Genomic DNA, 16,747 nt, shown 5'->3' on the forward strand with positions numbered 1-16,747 from the left:
CTCTTCAGCCAAGGTGGCCCCTGGTGCCTACTTAAGTGGCCCCAGAGCATCTACTGGTGACGGTCCAGTGCCCATAAAGCCCCCTGGTAGTGGTGATTGATGGAGAGGGCTTAGCAGTCTCTGGGCACTGACTCCCTTCCCTTCCTTGTGGTCCCACAGGTCCAGTTCCCTCATTCCAAGCCCCCCTGACCTCTTCCAAGGTCATGCCTCATCCTGATCCTTTTCCCTCTCCCAGCCTGGTGACCCCATTTACTTCCCAGGTGGCACATGGTGTGGGTCTTCTCTGTTCTCTTTTCAATCTATAGTTAAGGCATAAACTCTTTCTCCTGCTTCCTTCAGGACCTTCCCTTTCGATTTTCAATAGCATTTTCTTCTCTCGGCAAAAGCAGCCTCTTGAAAATCAAAGGCTCTGCCTTTCAAAAGTGTGGTTTCTGATGTGAGCTTCAGCAGACTATCTGGGAAGTTAAAAAAACAATGACGTCTGAACGTTGGCTGTTTCCCTCTCTTTACATTCCAGCTATAAAAGCACTAATTCTCCTGGAGGTAAAGTGGAACCTCTGATTGACTGAGGAAGTGGGGAAAATAAAAGCGAAATAGTTACTTTGAGCTGTGCTTGTGTTGCCTTCCTCCATGTCTATGGCAGGTTTGTTTCCCAGTCTGTTACATGTCTTTTAACTTTGCTCCTATAGTCTCCTGTCATTCAGAAGTGAAATGTTTCTATGTAGTCAAATCTATTCACCTGTCCCACTTTTCTTCTAATGGTTTATGAGGTTTTTAACATTTAGTTCTTTAAATCAAAGGTACTTTGTATGCGTGTCTGGTGTGAGGTAGAGTTCAAATTTTATATTTTTCAAATTGGACAGTCATTTGTCCTCATGCCATTGATTAAACAGTCTATATTTCCCTTGTGGATTTGAAATGCTAGACATGATAGATAGATAATATAATTTCTCTTGTTTTATAAGTATTTTTATTTCTGGATTGGCAGTTGTCCCTTAATTTTATTCATTAAATTTTTTTTCTTGTGGGGATAGGGTGAGATGGTGAGTTATTGTTCAATAGGTACAGAGTTTCAGTTTGGGGTGATAAAATAGGTCTGGAGATGGATGGTGGTGATGGTGGCATAACAATGTGACTGTACTTAACGCCACTGAACTATATACTTTAAAATGGTTAAAATGGTAAATTTTATGTTATGTGTATTTTACCACAATAAAAAATTCTAAAATTGATTTCTACTTGTGTGTGTTTTCTACGTATCTTTTCTTCTAGTATAACTTGAGAATCAGCTTGTCAAATTCCATAAAAAAAATACCTTCCAGGGCTTCCCTGGTGGTGCAGTGGTTAAGAATCCGCCTGCCAATGCAGGGGGCACGGGTTCGAGTCCTGGACCGGGAAGATCCCACATGCCGCGGAGCAACTAAGCCCGTGTGCCACAACTACTGAGCCTGCAAACCACAACTACCGTAGCCCGCGCGCCCAGAGCCCGTGCTCCGCAACGAGAGAAGCCACCACAACGAAGAGTAGCCCCCTCTCGCCGCAACTAGAGAAAGCCCACATGCAGCAAAGAAGACCCAATGCAGCCAAAAATAAATAAATAAATTTATTTTAAAAATACCTTCGATATTTTGATTGAAATCACATGAAATTTATAGGTTACTCAGGGGAGAAGTGACATCTTTATAATACCGAGTCTTTCCATCCAGGAACGTGGTGTGTCTCTCCATTTATTCAGATCTCCTTTTATGTCCTTCGGTAAAGTTTTATAATTTTACTCACATCAGCTTATTCCTAGATATATAGTGGCTTTAGTTGCCACTGTGACTGGAATCATGAGTGTAGCACAGGGCTGTCACTCAGGTCTGTCCCCAGCCCAGCCCCTGAGATGAATGACAGCGTCCAAAAGACACATGAGACAGGAAGAACTGCATGAGTCATTTCACCAAAAGCCTCTGCAATAGGCAGCAGAGAAACCTGAGTTTGTCATCAAAGGGGTCAGAGGGAGAAACGGAGGTGCTGGAGGTCGGGACCGAAGCTCAACATTAATGCTGATGTAGTTAAAAAGCCTCTTTCACTCTGCAGAGCAAATTGTGGCTTTGGAGCCAGGAGAGAGACCTGAGTTTGAACCCTGACTCTGTCACTCACTAGCTGTGTGGCCTTGGGCCAGTTGTTTAGCTTCTCAGAAGCTCAGTGTCCTCACGAGCAAAATAAGGGTGAATTCTAATTATATATTTAGTTGTTTAATTAATTGTCTGTCTTCCACTGGACTGTAACTCCACACGGGCAGGGTCCACATGGGTTTAATTCATCAATGTGCAGGGCTGCTGCTAGCCCATACGGTGCTTTCCAGGGAGTTCAAACAAGGCATCCTTCTGAACAGACACAGCTCTGTGAGCCCCCAACTTGGTGACTGGTTCATGCGCTGCAACTCAGCCCCTACTTGTCCCATACTGGGTGCCCTTGTGCAGTGAGTGACCTGCCCTGTGTGTAGAGACAGTGCTTAGCCTGGGCCTGGCACATGGGAGGCACTGAAGAAATTTATTGAATAAGTTGATGATTCGATGTGGGGTTTAGCGAGAAGGAAATGAGGAAGTCCCTGAGGGGTTCTCATTTGTGCTCAAAAAGAAGTTCTCTACAGGAGTTCTCTGGTGGTCTAGTGGTCAGGATTCAGCGCTTTCACTGCCATGGCCCGGGTTCAATCCCTGGTCAGGAAACTGAGATCCCACAAGCTGTGCAGCGCAGCCAAAAAAAAAAAAAAGCTCTCTACTTTCAGACGCCAAATAACATGGAATTGTCCAAGTGCTTTACTTCCTGTATTTCTGCAGGGGCTTGGGATGGCGTCTCCTGGCACCCAGACTGGGACCCCTACAGGAATGGACCAATCTGATGACCTGGTGAGGTGGACAGCCCAGGGCATTTTTGCATGAGGCCTAGGAAGCCTCCAAGAAACAGCCTCCCTCAGGGAGGAGGGAGCCTCACTTGGTAACAAAGCCTTGAGCAATCCAGGGAAGTAAAGATGAAGAGTAACTGGGGAAGCTCTCTGAGGAGGGGAATGAAGTGGTGACCTGAAGCATGAGGAGGTGCCAGGCGCATGAAGAGCAGAGAAGAGCATTCTAGGCAAGAGGACAGCACGTGCAAAAGTCCTGAGGCTGGAGAGAGGTTGCTTGGCTCCTTTAGGGAGTTGAATATTGGTCAGAGTAGCTGGCCTTCCATCCATCTTTTTATAGAATCTTCACTGATTAGGTGCTCTTTGGGATTTCCTGCAACCATCCTCCTCTTCGTGAACTTGGTGAAGATCAAATGACTGAGTCACACCCTCACTACACCACCATCTCCTCAGTATGTATTCCTTCTCTGAGTACAGCCAGCCTAGGAGTTGAGAGTCATCCCATCAAGACAGGTAAGACCTCAGCTCCACCGTGTATCGGCTGTGGACTTTGTCAACCCCTCCTTCTCCCTCTGTAAAATGCGGATAAGATTACTGACCTGACTGAGTTGTTGGGAAAATTCTCAATAATAAAGGCAAGAACAAAGGAAAGATAATTTAAAATGCCAGGAAAAACATATAGATGCAGAAGTAAGGAAATATACAAGCTCACTCCTTGACTCAGCAATGAACAATATTTAGATGTTCACAGTAATCCTTAAGTTTTTACTTTTTTTTTCTTCTTTCTGTGCTGGCTGGAACTTTCAATACAACATAGAACAAAAACAGTAATAGTGGGCAACGTTGCTTTTTTCCTGACTTTCAAAAGGATGGTTAGGGGCTTCCCTGGTGGCGCAGTGGTTGAGAGTCCGCCTGCCGATGCAGGGGACACGGGTTCGTGCCCCGGTCCGGAAAGATCCCACATGCTGCGGAAAAAAAAAAAAGAATGGTTAGAATGTGCACCATCTGAGATGAATGCTAGCTTAAGAAAATGTGGGAATGGTGAAATCTGAGTCCTCACAGAACCTCTGATCCTTTTCTTCTTGCAACTAAACAATGGTTTTCATGCTTCAACCATTCCAGGGCTCCACATTACCTAAGGGGTAAAGTTTAAGCATTAAAAAACAAAAACCCAGCATTCAAGGCCTCTTACCCTTTCCCAATCCTATGTCTTCAGGGTTCACCCACTCTTCTCATTCCAAATGTCCGAACATTATAGAACACACCCTTGATGGTATCTTGAATTGTATTTTATAATATTTGTCCTGTGCCTTTATGCCTGCCTGCCTTTGCATAATGCTCTTCCTTTTGCCTGGGATACCCTTCCTTTCATGTACTCCCACTCATCTTTCAAAGGCCAGCTCACCTCTCCAAGGATGCTTTCCTCCTACCCTCTCTAGCATTTGGTATAAGACTCTTTTACAGCCTGGGGCACAGGCCCCAACACATACAAGGGTCTGTAAGTGTCTGTTGAACAAACACATAAATGAACCCTAAGACTCCAGGTCACCAAAAGGAAAAAAAAGTCCCATTCTTCCAACAAATCTAGGCCTCAGCCTCCAAACTCCCACATGTGTTCAAAAATGTTGTCTTCTGCCTTTATAGTGGATCAACAGCTTGGCTGAAAATAAAATTCTTGAGTCACACTTTCTCTCCTTGGCTGACATTGTAGGTGGTGCTCTATTGAATTCTAATGCTGGATGCTGTCATGAAGAAGTCAGAGGCCAGCCTGGTGTCCCCGCCTTGTAAGTGACTTGTCCCCTTTCATGGAGTTGCCCAAAAGATTCTTTCTGACCTTTGAAATCTCATCACTTTATTAGAATATATTTGGTATGGATCATTTCAAGTCAGTTTCAATGGGTCTCATTTACTTTTTTTTTTTTTTTGGCGGTACGCAGCCTCTCACTGTTGTGGCCTCTCCCGTTGCGGAGCACAGGCTCCGGACGCGCAGGCTCAGCGGCCATGGCTCACGGGCCCAGCCGCTCCGTGGCATGTGGGATCTTCCCGGACCGGAGCACGAACCTGTGTCCCCTGCATCGGCAAGCGGACTCTCAACAACCGCGCCACCAGGGAAGCCCCTCATTTACTTTTTAATGTCTCTTTTTTTTTTTTCCCTAAAACATTTTCTTGAATTATATCTTGTAATCATTGTTTGATGCCATTATTTTGGTTTACTTCTTCTGTTAGGTACATACGGTTTCTCTTTGTCATTTTCTTTCATCAGTTAAATTAAAAAGAAAAAAAACTTTTCAGTTCATTTTTCTCACTCTCCTTATTTCTCTCCCCTCTGTCCCTTATTGCGTTTCAGCAGAGTGTTTCTTTTGTGCTACTTTCACCTTGGCTTTCATTTCTGTGACATTGTAATTTCCCTGAACCCTGACAGCTTGTTTTATTTCCTTTTGTCATCTTGCTGTTATTTCCATGAGCTCTTAGATTTCTTCTCTGTACTCTTGTTTTGTAGAAATAAATGCTTCATTGAGGATTTTTGTTTTGGTTTGGTTTTATTCTGGTGAACGTTCTTTGGTTTTTGTTTATTTGGTTCTTCATTTGATGCCTTTGCTTGCTCTTGTCCTCTTGTTTTTGTTTCTTGTATCTGTGTACCCCACTTGAGATGGTTCATTGTTGATTGCTAATATTTGAGTGGTGCAAGTTTTCCCTGGACCAGCTGTTTGCAAGAGGTTTATGCTGGGGAGGGGCCAGAGCTGTTTCGGGATAGCAGGAGTTATTCTTATGACTCAGGAGTGTGTATGAGTTCTTTGAGCCTTTACCTGGTTGCTAATCATGATAGGGCGTTTCGCCGTTTAGAGTCCCTCCCCTCCCCCAAACCTCATTTGTCTGTGTGATTCTTAATTCAGCCTCAACTCCTCTGTTTCATGAAACCCAAGCAGGTCCAGGGAAGCTCCTGACGCGGGCCTCTACCCACCCCATACATTCTATTTCCCTGGTGGCGTGCCCCTCACCATCTCACTCTGAAAGATGAATTCTCTGCTTCCTCCTGAGCCCCTTTCCGACCTGCCCTGCTGTTACCTGCTTTTCCACCGAATTGTGATTCCATTGTCAGATCTCTCCTGGTTTCCTCAAAGATGGCCTTTGCATCTTTTCCCCCCTTTGTGTTGCTTTCTGGGAAGAGAAGTGGGGAAGGACCAACTTTATCATTTTCAAATAAGACGTTCCAACTGCATCATGAATACTTCCACTTCTCTCCTCTACGGTGGCTGCCCGTGGAGTCTATGAGCGCTGCGGGATCGGCCTCTGTTGACCTCTCTGGTCTCGTTTTCATTGCCCTCCACTCTGTCCACAGTGCACTCTGTCATTTCCTTGGAAGCCCAAGATCTTTCCTGCCTCGGGGCTTTTACTCATCCTTCTCCCCCTTCCTTCTGCTCTTTGCCTGGCTGACTCCTGCACATCCTCCAGATCTCAGCTGAGAGAGTCACCTCCCCAAGGAGCTCTCCCTGACTTCCCAGCTGGGGTTCCACAACCCTGTCAAATGCTCCAGTGCTCATCACCTTTCCTCCTGGTGCACAGTCAGGACACATCGTGACCTTTCCCCCCATGCTGCTCTAATTCCATCCAAGCAGTGAAACCGGGCACTTCAGTAGCCCACGAGGCTTTGCTCAGGGTGAAAGCACAATTGCCATTTGGCCTTTTGAAATCCTGACAATAGTACTGGGATCCTCATTGCAGGGGTAGCCAGAGTTCCTGGGACTCCCAGGGATGGACGGAGGGTCTTTGTGAAGAAAGGCCAGGCGCCTCCCCAGGAGTGTTTAATCCAACGAAGAGGGACAGAAGATTCAGCAGGGTTGTTTCCTGGTATTGTTAGGGCGTCGGCCAGTGGCGGGGTGGGGCACTGGTCCACAGAACTCTCCGGAGGGAACAGGGCTAAGCTGCCTTCCTGAGACAGCTTCGGTTGTTCTTTTAATTGTGTTTTGATTGCACAAAGGACCTTTAAACAGCACTAAAGGCAATGTTTAAAAAGAAAGAAAAGCCACTGGACCCCATCCATCTTACACATCTGATGTGCTGGAAAGAGGCCTGGGCTTGGAGTCCAGCACACCAGGCTTGGCAGCCCTCTTTGCCGATTCCGGGCTGTACCACCTCGGGCAGCCTGTTACCCCCCTCCCTCTGCCTTAGTTGCCTAACCTGTAAAGGGGAACAGTTTCTACCTCATGGGGATTTGGGGACAGCTGGGGAAGTAAGTGAGATCACGTATGCGGAAGCCGTTTGGCATAGTGTCAGGTGTATGGTGGATACTTAGCAAAGCTTCTTTTTTTTACATCAAGGCAACTGTCTTCATTTTCTTGAAATTTTCAGAAAGCTTCTGCCAAGCCTTCATCAAGTCCAGATGAACATTTTGCACTTGTGATCATGCTTTAAATTTCATTTTGCAGTCTGCTTGTACACTTACTGTATCCTGAGCACTTGTTTCAACATTTTCATGATTATTTCACAGTGGACGAGCCACTGAATCAATGTGTCATCATTCATGTAGCCATTCTTCTGCTGTTGGACATTTTTCAGTGTTGTAAATAATTCCGTATCGAATTCTGTATTCTATATTATTGTTGCTTTCATTGGTATCTCATTTGTATTTCTCCTACTAAAGGTTGAATATTCTTCCACGTTTACTTACTCCTGCTATTTCCTCACCTGACTTGCCTGCTCATGACCTTTGTCTGGACTTCTCTTAGCAACTCAGATATTTTTTATTGCTGTGTATGAAATCTTTACATAATATAGACATCAACCAACCATTTGTCATTTTCCCCACTCCCTGGGGACCGTTTAATTTTAGTTGTTTTCTAATAGACAAACTTTAAGTGTTTCATCCATCAGTCTTTGTGTTTGTGATTTCCTTGGTTGAGTTGATTGTTTAACCAACAAACACCACGTGTAAAAGAGGCACATGGAGAGGTGGGGGGAGGGAGTAAAGGACACCCCATCTCCTGATTTCCAGAAGGTCTCAAGTTGGGGATACAGACATGAACACAGTCACGATGTTGCCCCAGTAAGTGCCAGAACAGTAAGGGTTGCACCAGCACCAGCAGTGGACTGAGCTCTCGCTCTGCGCCAGGCCCCCTTCTAAGAATTTGCATACACTCTCTCATTTAAGCCGCACAACAACTATGTGACTTAAATACTGCTATTATCCCCATTCGATAGATGAGGAAGACGACCCTCAGAATGATTACAAGACTTATCCAAGCTCCAACAGCTAGTAAGAGCTGAAGCCAGTATTTGAAATCAGCCAGTCAAGCTGTAGAGCTTGCCTTCCTAACCACCAGACTAAACCAGCTCCCCAGGGCATCCCCAGAGTGGTGATGGTGGTGAGGACAGCAGTGGTAGGGATGGAGCTGTACATCAAGGAAGGCCTCCAGGAGGAGGTGTCGAAACTGAGAAATGAAAGATGAAGACAACTTCACCCTCAGGCAAGGGGCTGTGGAGGAACAGGCATGCCATAAAGAAGGAGCAGCTTTTCCAAAGGCATGAAGCTGTGACCCCCCTGAGAGACTGTGATTTGGCCAGTAGCCTCAAAGTACAGGTGGTTCTTTCATTATCCACATTTTATTTATCTGTGTATTCATCACAGGCTCCATGTTAGGTGCTAGGGATCCAGAGGTGAACAGGACATTCAAGATACCTGCCCCATGGAGCTTTCGCTCAAGGTGGGGGAAACAGACAAGAAAGATGTACTGAACATTTGTCATTCATCACTGCTTAACAGTTTAGAAAATTCCTTTCTATCTGTTGATGAGCCCTTATATCTTGAGTTTCTCCTTCCCGAAGCAGAAGTCAGCCCTCCTTGAAGCGTGCAGATGTGTGACCTACTTTCCTCCAATCACACTCACCCCCTGAGACCACCAACCAGGAGATGGCTATGTGTGGGAACAGCTACACATGGGGCACACCTTTTGCTGGCCTGGGTGGTGGCCAAGGCAGTACTGGTTCCGGGGTCTGTGACAGCAGCAGCTCCTCCATCAGTCCAAGTTCTGCAATGTGCTTCTTGGAGATGCTCCTGAGCTGCATCTAGAGCTCAGTTCTCCATCATCCAATGAGCCTAACATCCCTAAGTAAATTCTCTTTCTACTTAAATTGGCCAGAGTGGACTCCACTGTCTGTAAGCAAGAATACTGTGAATATGCCGACAAACAAATAAATATGCACACCAGGGAAACCAGGGGGTTTGCCCAGGGTTCCCCAGTGGAGGAGCCGAGATCCGAACCCAGGAGAGTGAGAATCCAGAGCCAGCATCTCCTCCTAGATGCCACTGATCAGCGCCCCCTGCTTGGTGGGTTCAGTCCTACAGGGCTTGCTGGCCTCAGGTGACCATCCAGTCTTCCATCTTTCAGGTAGAAGAACACGATTTCCTCTCCCCTTGCCAGGCGCACCGTTTGCAGGTGGCTGGGGAGGAAGCCTTTGCATGTGGCGCCCTGGTCCCAGGCTCTCGATCTCTTGCAGTGACTGCTGTACTGTCTTCCTGCCCTGAGGGCTGCAAGGCGATGGGATTGTGTATTTTTGTTAATGTTACCGTCACGCAATTCTGCATCCATCTCATGGTCAGAAATAAGGGAGGGCTACAGCCTGACAGGGCCTGTCGCAGGAAGGGAAGAAGGGGAGAAGCAACCCAGGTTGTGTGGCCTGGAGGTTGTGGGCCATCTGAGCCCCCCACGTCTGTGTCTTTGTGGGGAAGGAGGGCTCAGTGCCCCTGGAAGCCTGTTAAGACTACTACTGCAGAAGGGAAAATGGGGACTCCTGCCCGCAATTCAGGGTCTACTTTAGTTAACTCAGCATCTTGTTCTGGGAGACAAGACAACTCGCCCAGAGCACTGAACTGACAGCAAGAGAAGTCGATTGCACACAAGTGGTCTATCCACTGGCAGGGCCTGCCTGTTAGCAGCAAAAGACATGAGGTGTTTCTCTGCTGGATGCATTTCTTTGCTTTTTCCTAAGCTGGTGGATCAATAGCTACAGAATTTCTGTCTCAGCTCCTTACACCCTCAGGTGGGAAGATGCGCCATTAGATAACTCAGGTTCCCATCAGGTTCCACTGCTGTCAGCGACTGCTGGCCATGGCCTCTCTAGACCCTCATGACAGCCTTGTAGGGTCTGAACTACTGTGAGTATTTCAGAGATATGCAAACCGAAGCTCAGAGAGGGGAGTCATTACCCAAAGTCCTAGAGCTGGTCCTTGGCTTCAATGCCCCTGTGCATGTAATCTGTTTGTTATCACCATTGTCAGTTTCCCGGGCTAGGAGTAATAATGATCCTCAGAGAGGGAAAGTTGCCACCCCAAGGTCACAGAGCCAGTGAATGTCAGCTCTGGAGTTAGAAGCCAGCTCGTGGGATTGCAGAGCGCTCTGCTAGGAGAGCTCGTCAGCCTGGGCTGGTCCAGCCTCCACATGCCTGCCCTGGGAATAACGGAGAAAGGCCAGAGGCACTAAGATTTGTGTTTCTCTGAGCAGCCCCCAGAGGGAGAAGCTGGCTCCTTCCCCATCCACCATACCAAGGGCATCAATTCCTGGCTCCAGAAGGACCTACTCCCCAAGGCTGCAGTTCTATTTTCAGCCCTGAATCCATCAATAAACAGAGCCCGGCAGAGCAGGCAACTTCTGGCTGCCTGATATTAGTAAGAAGAAAGACAAGGACTATTTATTAAGTATTTTCTGTGTGCTGGGCATTATGCGACATGCTTCACATGGACTATCTACTGAAATCTTTACAACATTCCTATGAAATGACTACTATTAGCATCATCATTTTATGAGTAAGGAGAATGAGGCTTGAAGAGGTTAGAGAATTCGCTTGCGGTCACATGGCTGATAAGCTGCAGAGTCAGGGTCCAAATGCAGATTACATCCAGGTTTGTGGGACTCGAAGTCCATGCTCTTTCCAACCTGGGAGTCTCCAGATAAGAAAGCCTGGCAGAGGGAACAGCACAGGCAAAGGTAGGGAAGTGTGAAGTGCAAGGCCTCTTTGGGGAACAGTGAATAGTCCAGTGAGATTTGGGTTGAGAAGGAAGATGAGGCCAAGGCCTAGAGCAGGGCAAGATTCTGTAAGATCTTGAATCCCAAGGGGTTCTGGATCCTGGATTCTGGAAAGATTGTGAGTGGAAGAGTGATATTGTCATGCGTGAGCTTTAGAAGTAGAGGATGGATTTGAGGGAGAGACTGGGACTACTCCCACTACTAATAGCGGTAATAGCTTCCATTTATTGAGCACCTACTATGTGTGTTAGGAGTATTAGGTGCATCTCATAAGTTATCACCTAATATACTTTGGGGGGCTCATTCAATGGTAGCTGTTTGGAGGCTATTATTATTTCTTTTTTACAGATGAGAAAACTGAGGTATTGAGAGGTCAAGTAACTGCCCGGGGCCACTAGGATTGGAATCCGAGTCTGGTTGATTGCAGGGACCTTGATGCTACACTGACCAGATGGGAGGGTGAGTAATAAAAACAGTTTTAGGCAAAAGGACATTTATCTAAAGTCCAGGAATGAAGAAGATAAGGTAGGTTGCAAAGATCATGGAGGCAGAATTTTTATTTTGTTTTGTTCTTTAAATAAGTTTATTCACACACACTGAGGACAGCAGTTACGTCACTACGGTTACAAAGTTTTCTGGGGCCGGAACTGGCAGACAGACTCAACCAGGGGAAAGGGCATTGTTTCTGCAGGGCAGTGGCTGGGGAGGGAGGAAAGGGCAGGGTCCAAAGTTCAGGTGTGTCCAGCAGCTCCGAGGTCCCCCATGGTCAGAGGTGCAGCCAGGGCTCGGGATGTGGAAGCCCAGTAGCAAGAGGCAGGGGTGAGTGAAGGGGGATGGGTCAGTCTGAGCCTCAGCTTCATCTGATATCTGACATCAAAAGTCTCCAAGGAGATAGGAAATATACCCGTCCCCTGACACACATACAGTAATGGGGGTACGTCAAATGTCAAAGGGACATAGGAGCCAATTGAAAGAGCTCCTGGTGACCAAAGCTGGACCAGTTTGAGTGACAAAAGAAATAAAGTAGCATTAGATTACAACCCAAAGTGTACAATAAATATCCATGAGTCCTTACTGATACAAATAAATGATTGAATAAATGATGTAAATAAATGTATTAAGAAGAGACAAATGCCCCATGTGGATTTCCAAATAATTTATGTAGATGTTCTGCCCTCAGGGAGGTGCAGAATAACGCCCCACTGCTTAAGTGTGTGCTACACACAGTGACCGCCTTCTTGAGTACAATGGTGGGGTGGAGGGGGACACAGAGTAACTTTTTCAGTGGAGAAACCTGGCAAACGCAACCTCAGCCAGGTGATGTTGATACGACGTGTGCCCATCAGCAGTCTTGGGCAGGGTGCCAGCAGCTTTGCATAAAAACAGGCATGAGGGCTTCCCTGGTGGCGCAGTGGTTGAGAGTCCGCCTGCCGGTGCAGGGGAACGCGTGTTCGTGTCCCGGTCCGGGAAGATCCCACATGCCGCGGAGCGGCTGGGCCCGTGGGCCATGGCCACTGAGCCTGCGCATCTGGAGCCTGTGCTCTGCAGCGGGAGAGGCCCCAACAGTGAGAGGCCCGCGTACCGCAAAAAAACAAAACAAAACCAGGCATGCCCGCCTGCAGCGGCCACAGCCCGGGGTTACTGCTGACTGCGTCTGTCCACGACCCTGTGGGATGGGGATCAGGAACCCTGGAGCGTCTGGCCATTGATCGCCTCAGCTGCTAGGAGCTCAGAGGCACAGGAAATCCAGTCCCTTCAACCATGGCCCAGGTCTTAGAGGGGGAGCCGGGCTCAAGCAGCATCTTGGGAGGGCTCTGTCAGAGGCCCAGCAGTGCCCAGCAACCTTGACTGGGATCCCTGGCTACAGAGTTCACAGTATCCAGTGGCATGACCTTGAGTCAGAGGAGCAAAAGTGCCTAGAGGAGGTCCCTGGGGCTGGGGTCCAGGCAGCTGGCAGCCTCAGCAGAGTCCTGAGATACAGTGGTGTATCTCCACCTTCAGACGAGACCAAGCCTCAGGATGAGGAGCTGCATCCTTGTGTTCCGGAACCTCTTGCCTGGGGCCCAGAGGGTCTGCTTCTGGTTTTCCAATTCATGAGTCAACAACCTGGAACATGTCCTTCAGCAAATCAGAGAACCTGGGAGGCAGAGCGATGTTGAGCCAGAGGCCCGTCCAGGCTGGTCTTGGTGGAGGGGACAGCACGGTGACCTATGAGCGAGCAGCCCCATTGCCTTCCGCTGAAGATCTCTGGGGCTGGGGCGTGCAGTGCGCAGCAGTAGTGCTGTTGCTGGCTGGCAGGAGCTAGCCCGGAGCTGGCCGTGCAGGCGGTGCCTCCGGGGAAGCTTAGCTCCCAGTGACTTCTGTTCTTCCTCCAGGGGCTCACTTCCTGGCTGCTCAGTGTGGTCCAGATCAGTCCCTTCGTTCCCTGGGTTCCACAGCTTGTGAAGCCAGGTGGAAGAAAGTGCACAAAGGCATCCATGGAAAATGAACTTTGTCCTCTCTGGCCCTCCCCAGCTGCTGGAGAAGCCAATTTACAAAAATCAGCTCATCTCAGGGAGCGAAGACTGAGCTTCCCCCTAGATGAATCCATAGTGGAATCCAGTGTGGTAGCCAGAGGGAAAGAGCAGAGCCAAGGCCCAGCCTGTTGAGTAATTGACTGGAGGGAATCCTGCCAGATGAGAGCTGCCTGGTGCCCCAGGAAGGCCCCCAACCCTGGGAACTGCTGGGAAAAGCAGAGGGAGAGGTGGAATTGATAGACCTCACGGCTGATGACAGGTAAGTCTGACTTCCAGGTTTCTGGCTGGGACGACTCAGTGGATGGACCCCAGGACACTGGGAGGGGGATGTAGGAGGAGGACCAGGTGGGGCAGGAACCCAGCATTCCTGGCTAGAGGCTGGGAGTGGAGATGGCGCCTCTTGGACAGGGAGGACAAAGCCCTTTGTGTCAGGACTCCACATCTACTCACTTGGCTGGTGCCCAGCCAGGAAGGCCCAGCCCCGGAGCCCTCAAGCAGTGGCAACTTCTCTGCCATACGAGCAGCGCCTCGGCCTCCTCCATCAGCACCCTGTCTCTCCCTGATTCTCAGGAGCCCCTTTGTTTCTTCCCATCTGGGCTCCAGGCCTCAGCTCTCCCCATCCCCTTCCCTTCCTCCGACACATGGAATTTCCGGCCCTGCAGCCACTCAGCCAAGTGTCACCTCCCAGCCTGCCAATCTAGACTGGGCCTCAGACACTTTGGGAGGGGGGAGGGAGGGAAAGAACCACCAAGTGTTGAGTAGCTACTGGTCTAGGTGCTCCTCACGTCACTCTGCCAGGTGCATTGCCGCCCTCTCACTAATGGCAGCCCTGGGATTTGAACCTACGTCTGGCTGGCTCCAAAGTCAGTGCTCTTTGCGCAAGAGGAGAGAGCTGTACTGCCCACGTGCTCTAAACACTGAGGCAGCCCCTTGCTCCTTCATCTCCATCATCTCCTCTTCCCTGCTTCCTTCTCACTTGGCCGTAAACTCAATGCTCCCTTTTCTGGAAATCCTCTCCCCTTGACCTTGCAATCCTCTCCTTCCTTTTGCTATCAAACTGCCTGCTTGGTTTCCTCTGTCACCCCACCCCTTATCCCTCTGAGTTTTGATCAACTCAACCCTCACCCCTTCCCCACACACCCAGCGCAGCCACTCCTGCTGGAGTCACCAATACCCACCGGGCTTCACGATGGGCCCTTTCTTTCTTTTTTTTTTTATTTTATTTTTATTTTTTTATTTTTTTCTCTTTCTTTTTTTTCTTTCTTTTTTTAATTTTCCCTATTATGGTTTATTACAGGATATTGAATATAGTTCCCTGTGCTATACAGTAGGGCCCTCTTGTTTATTTTATATATAGTAGTTTATATCTGCTAATCCCAAACTCCTAATTTATCCCTCCCCCACCCCCTTTCCCCTTTGGTAACCATAAGTTTGTTTTCTATGTGTGTGGGAGTCTGTTTCTGTTTCATAAATAAGTTCATTTGTGTCATACTTTCAATTCCACATACAAGTGATACGCTGGGCCTTTTCTTAGTCTTTATATTTCCAGGTTCTTCTGTAGCAATTGACACTCTCTTTTTTAAAAATTATTATTTATTTTGGGCTGCGCCGGGTCTTAGTTGCAGCATGCAGACTCTTAGTTGCAGCATGCACGCGGGATCTAGTTCCCCGACCAGTGATCGAACCCGGGCCCCTTGCATTGGGAGCACAGAGTCTTACCCACTGGACCACCAGCGACGTCCCTGGCAAGTGACACTCTCAACAGATAAACTACTCCTTGAAAAAATAAAGGATTTGTTTTTCCTTAAAAATGTAAAGGAAATATATGACCCCCAAAAAAATAGAAGAAAGAGAGAGAGAGAGAGAGAGAGAAAGAGAAAGAGAGAGGCAGGCTACTAAGAATTAGAAAGTGGTCATTAACCCAAATGAACTTATCTATGAAACAGAAACAGACTCACAGACATAGAGAACAGGCTTGTGGTTGCCAAGGGGGAGGGGGTTGGGGAAGGGATGGATTGGGAGTTTGGGACTAGCAGATGCAAACTATTATATATAGAATGGATAAACAACAAGGTTCTACTGTATAGCACAGGGAACTATATCCAATATCCCGTGATAAAATATAATGGAAAAGAATATGAAAAAGAATGTATATATATGTATAACTGAGTCACTTTGCTGTACAGCAGAAATAAACACAACATTGCAAATCAACTATACTTCAACAAAATAAAATAAAAGTAAAAGAAAAGAAAAAGAAAAAGAAAGTGGTCATTAAGAAGCGAGAAAACGGCACTGTTAGGATGCAGAGTCATTGGGTTTCTCCCACGTTGGTGGTGGGAGTGTAAGTTGGCACAACTACTTAGGAACACGGTCGGGCATTAGGGTGTAAACTCCAACATTCACCCATCCTATCTAGTAGTCGCCTCTGGTGCCAGTGTCACATCACCTTAGTTCACCTTTAAGCCACAGCTGTAATCCCCCTCCGCCCAGCTCAGGACTCACGTGTGCTGACAGCTCCCCACACAGCATAGGTACACATTTTTCTGTTTTCTGCCCAGGGTTTTCTCCACTGGGTGCCTGGGGGTGGCAGCACTCAGCCCATCCACAAGCACAGCCTAGAAACGTAGGGAAGTTAGCATCCCGGGGGGCATCCCTTGATCAATGGGGCTCAGGAACCTGCAGATAAATGCCCCTGCTGTCCATCCTTCAGGTCCACAATTCTGGGAACCAGCCCCCAGCAGTCACCTCAATATTTCACCCTTATGTTGTATTTTCCTCCTTCCCTGTCTCACTCTCTCCTGCTTCCTGGCATGACTCCTCAAATAAATTATCAGCATCCTTTTTGTCTCAGGCTCTGCTTTAGGGGACCCAAGCTAAGACAACTGTGACCCAGCAATTCCACTCCCAGCTCCATATTCAAGAGATAATCTTACCAGTTACATCAGGAGATACAAGAATGTTCCTGTTGGCACAAAAACACTGGCAGGAGAACAGACACAGAAATTCTAGAATAACATACAATGGAGTATTATACAGCAGTCAAAATGAATGCAGTAAGGTTAAGTGCAACAGTCTGCATGGAATTTAGCAACATAATTTTGAGTGATAAAAGTATATCACCAGGGCTTCCCTAGTGGCGCAGTGGTTGAGAGTCCGCCTGCCGATGCAGGGGACACGGGTTCGTGCCCCAGTCCGGGAGGATCCCACATGCCATGGAGCGGCTGGGCCTGTGAGCCATGGCCGCTGAGCCTGTGCATCTGGAGCCTGTGCTCTGCAACGGGAGAGGCCACAGCAGTGAGAGGCCCGCGTACCGCAAAAAA

Source organism: Monodon monoceros, unplaced genomic scaffold (assembly GCF_005190385.1).
Source record: "Monodon monoceros isolate NGI ecotype Baffin Bay Population unplaced genomic scaffold, NGI_Narwhal_1 Super_Scaffold_18, whole genome shotgun sequence".
In the NCBI taxonomy this organism is placed as follows: domain Eukaryota; kingdom Metazoa; phylum Chordata; class Mammalia; order Artiodactyla; family Monodontidae; genus Monodon; species Monodon monoceros.